The following is a 5,000-nucleotide window of genomic DNA, read 5'->3' on the forward strand; positions in this document are numbered from 1 at the left end:
TAAATGGTGTAATGTTTAGGCTTTGCAACATATTTAAATGGTGTAATGGTGTTTGGCTATGCAACATATGGTGTAATAGTTAGGCTAAGCAATATATTGTTGGCTATGCAACATATTTAAATGGTGTAATGTTTAGGCTATGCGTCATATTTAAATGGTGTCTTGTTTAGGCTATGCAACATATTTAACTCATTGGCTGCCTTGGCCGTCGAATGACGTCATTTCGAATAGTGACGCCCCCTGCCTTCGACGTCATTCGCCGATAATTGCGTTTTTTTACAGCCAGACCTCGAGGACGGTCTGACCTATCTTCTGTATAAATTTCAAGCCTCTAGGCATTTTCTAACTGTTCCTGTAGGTGGCAGAAGTGTCCTTAGGAACAGTCAAGGCAGGGCTTAGTTCAGACCAGGAGGAAATGTCAAGACAAAAACACCCCTTTTTTTACTATTATAATCTCAAAAGTAGCATAGAAAAATCATTTTTGAAAGTAAAGCACCTGTGACAGTAGTCTACTTTCTTGCCCTCTGATTTTAACACAGGTAGGCTACTGATTTTAGTGTCAGAGCCTGACCAAAAAAAAACCTTCCTCTCATGACCAAAATACAACCCCCTGTTGCTATCTAGCTAGAAGGCATTGTAGCTAGCTTGCCCAAAATACACCATGAGATGATCTGTGTGGCAACCTTTCATTTTGGATAATGTGATCAGCCTACACAACATCAGGATGATGCTTACAAAATATCATCTAACAGGAGAATGCACGGGACTAGTGGTGATGTTGGGAATGCTTGGCTATAAATTTCGCTATGCTAGCTAGCTAGCTAGCACGAAATCGCTAACAACTTACAACTAAGCCTAAATAAAGGAGCCTTGGTAAGTCAACTATTTTTACTCATTCTACAGTTATTTTTTATGGATCTGTATAGTATGATCAGATTACTGTATCATCAAAAAAGACAGGGGGGTTGCAGATTCTTGGAACAGAGTAGCCTTTGTGTCTGGTCAGATGCAGTCAGCTCACATGAGAAAGCATTGCACTTAGCCTCAAACCAGCTAGCCTTCACCACTCCAATCGACTTGTGAAATGTTGGATTTGTGATCAGTACTTTATCAAAAGAAAATTCATTGAACAATATATGACAAGATCACTATAGCAGAACCATGATGACAGTAATCATCAATCTGCAAATTGTCCGCTCTGCCAAAGAAGCTGCAGTAAGCTACGCTAAGCGGAGCTGCCTGCCTACCTGCCTCCCTCCCCCACAAGACACAACACGGTACTATTTCTGGAGGAAATAAACCAGCTGTGATTCCTTCTCCAACGAGGGGAGAGAGAGCACAATCAGAGGGAGAGGGAGAGGGAGGGAGTTCCCGGAGTTAGGGGCACCTGCTGTCATGATCCATTCTGCGTGCCAGCAACTAAACCAAAACACCCTTGTTTTTGAGTCCACCCCCGTTATATTTCAGTACATTAGGTTGAAAAGGTCATACAATCGATCTTTTGTTCAGGCTACAGATGACAGAAGACTCTGTAATAGCATCTGATAGGTTTGGAGTTGTTGGCTGGATGATGCCATTATGGGCAAAAACGTTTGCAGTTATAGTTCTACTTCAAATGGCGTTTTCTCAGCTTTTTGGCTAGAAAGCAGCATTTTGGCGAATTCCACTTAATTTCAACAGATGATTATGAAAGAACGGAAAGGGGTAGAGAGACACCGTTTTTTTCTGATGACAGATGAGCGTCTAATCTGTGTTTTGATAGGTATGGTGTTGACATAGACACAGAACTCAATTTTCTGTGAGCCTCCAAAAAACGCCCAAAATGCTGAAAAATCTCTGGCACTCCGAGGTACTCTTTTATGAAAATGGCTGGCAGCCAATGAGTTAAATGGTGTAATGTTTTGGCTATGCAGCACATTTAACACTAGAACTACCACGGAGGGGTCAATTGACCTTTTTACCTAAAAGCCCCACAAGAGGGTCATTTGACCCTTTGGACCCCCTGCGGACACTCCTTTTGTTGTGGAAATGTGGCTGTTAGCAGCTCACAGCTGTCACTTGAGACACAGAGTGTGTGTGTGTGTGTGTGTGTGTGTGTGTGTGTGTGTGTGTGTGTGTGTGTGTGTGTGTGTGTGTGTGTGTGTGTGTGTGTGTGTGTGTGTGTGTGTGTGTGTGTCTGTGCGTGTGTGGATCATTTCCAATGCCTGTTGAGTGCTGTATCTCTGCATCTTCGTTCCTTGGAGAGGAGCTTCTTTCACCACAAAATTTTTGAGGGAAATGAAGCAGTAGTCCACATGCACTGGTATTTATCCATCTAACAATTGCCAGGTTGCATTCACATGAGTCGTTATGGTCACATGGCATGGGAGATTCACACGTTACAGTTTTTCTCGATTGGTTTCTCGAAACTGAGATGACATTCTCAAAACAACACGGACAAATCCCCAAACCAACTTGCAATTTCCCAAAACAGAATGGCATTTTTCATTGCTTTCATCAGATATCAAATGCTTTGTACATGTCTCAAATGTTTAGTACATCTATGCAGATGGATATGTACAAATACCCTTCAGTTGACACATTCAGCATACATTCAGAACATTTTCCAAATAAATTGACCTTGCTTATCTAAACGAATTAGACAATGTATTTTGGGGGTACTGATGATATATGTGGGGAAGAAATTTAGTTTTGACACATGGGTAAACTGTTTTTGGGGTGATATGAGCGAGTGATGAGGATCCATGTAGTTATGCTGAACCATCCAGTTTATTTTGACAGAAGGACTAAATGAATGCAAATGAGCCAAAGCAATTGAGAAGGATCTATGCCATGGGCGGCGCTATTAAGAGGCTAGGGGAAGCTTAGCTTCCCCAAAGTTGTCATAAGAAATAAATAAAATGAAAATTTAAAATCATGTTTTTTTATATCCAGCGATGGAGTGTCGCAGGCACACACAAGGAAACAGAAATAGGGTTTCCTGCTGAAGTGCCTAGGCCTATCCACCTTGTTAGTAGATCTAGCCTCGTTGCGGCGATGTCATGCTGCGGTCAACCAATCAGCTGGCTTCAACAGAGCCAGGCGGTGAGCGGGCTAGTGGCTTATGAAATTAAATCTGGAATGTTTAATATCTTGATAAAGCAATGACCTCTAGAATAAATTGGGATTCCACTACATTTCATTTATAGATCATTCGTTTTTTTTCCACCAGCCATAGGTCACAATGTTGACATTTTCCTCTTTAGCATTCGTTATTCAACCACACTACATCTATGGATAGCCTATTTGGCGAATATAAATTGATATTTTGCCTCTATCTTCAAGTAACAGGAATTGACAGGACAGAATAAGGTAGGAAATCTGTTTTTCCCCCTGATGTGCTCGCCGAAGCGCTAGGTTTACTATTTGGTGGCAATGTTGTTGTCAATGTTTGATGTAGGCCTAGTTGTCTGTCTTCCGTCTAACTAGCCATCACTTCAAAACAAAACACCTGTGCTATCCTGTCACCAAGCGAACACCACTTTCAAAAATGCACACCTTTCCTGAATTCATGGTGGCCTGTGAGGGTGGTTTAGTTACCATGTATTCGCTTGTGTTTGTTGGGCATCTGCGTGTGACTGGAGTGGACAGTGTACAGTGCGAGGCAGCGAGAACCTAGTAAGCTAACATTTAGCTCCACTAGACAAGCTACGTCCAATAGAATTATTAAGCTAGTTACAACCATCTGGAAATGTAGCGAACTACATCACTAGCTACTTCAACTAGAAATTCAAAATTACAGCATATTTGTATTATTTGGGCTGCAAAACTGACATCTGAAGTCATTAGTTTTGTGAGTTTGATTGCGAGTTTTGATATCGGTCTGATGGAGGTAAAGTGACCTCGCGCATGAAAATGTCAATAGAAACAAAGGTGTGGACAGTCGGGTGTATGATTTGATTGCTCGAGACATTTTTGGGAGATAATAGTCCATGGTCTGGCAAATAGCCGTCTTCCTCTCCTGCCTCCAGTGTGTGTGTGTGCCTTAGAGTTCCATTGGAGCACAAGCATGAAGACCCATAGTTGCGCATGGAAATGTTCCGTTTTGTTTGTTCATCATTTTGTTTCAACATCATATAATGTCATGCAGATAATATATCAAAAGTCGCGGTTAGGGCCTCGCGTGGCGACTGATACAGTGCCCCCAGACCCTCCTACCACCACAGTTTCTCCGATGACGTTGGCACCCCCACCCCCCCCTTTTTTTGTTCTTTTTTTTTCTTTTTTTAGCTTCCCCAAGAGTCTTGCTGTAGCGCCGCCTATGATCTATGCCATTTTGATGGTACTGACTATTTATATGTGAGACAGTTTAGTGCTGATGCAAGAATGAGGTGTTTTGGGAGGTATATGACATTTTGCTAGTTATCTGAACTGTTGTGCAGAAGTGTAAGAATGTTTGGCCAAATGACCCAATGGTTATAGGAATGTCATCTCAGTTTCAAGAAATGAGCCAAACCAATCGAGAAAAACTGTAATTCAACCATTATCTGGTTGCAGTCATATGATTCGTCATGATCACATGGGACATTCACACGTTCATTGATGACTTATATGAAGAAAATGTGCTGACATGTTTTCAGGACAACCATTACACACAATCAACCAATTGGGATAGATCAGCAAGGTACATTCATTTGAAAATTCTACTAAATGTAAGCTGATTGTGTTAACTGTAGGATACTTGTACATAGCCATTTGCAAGGATGTACTAAATGATTGAGACATGTACAAAAGCATTTGAAATTTGATGAAAGCAATGATAAATGCCATTCTGTTGTGAGGAACTGCAAATTAGTTTTGGGATTTGTCCACGCTTTGAGAATGACATCTCAGTTTCAAGAAATGAGCCAAACCAATGGAGAAAAACTGTAACACACTGTCCGCCAAACTGTGCTATCTGTCTTTGCTGCTGATATCTTCATGCAGGTTGCTATTTACCTGTGGTGATTTTGGAGGCTGAC

General features: G+C 41.4%; 1 protein-coding gene across 1 annotated transcript in view; it reads right to left on the reverse strand.

The window, feature by feature from the left end:
- The window catches only part of LOC134443668 (cilia- and flagella-associated protein 74-like), a 50,726-nt gene that overhangs the window by 35,202 nt on the left and 10,524 nt on the right, over positions 1 to 5,000 (reverse strand). The gene's annotated exons all lie outside the window — the stretch shown is intronic.

Source organism: Engraulis encrasicolus, unplaced genomic scaffold, assembly GCF_034702125.1.
Source record: "Engraulis encrasicolus isolate BLACKSEA-1 unplaced genomic scaffold, IST_EnEncr_1.0 scaffold_34_np1212, whole genome shotgun sequence".
Lineage (NCBI taxonomy): Eukaryota > Metazoa > Chordata > Actinopteri > Clupeiformes > Engraulidae > Engraulis > Engraulis encrasicolus.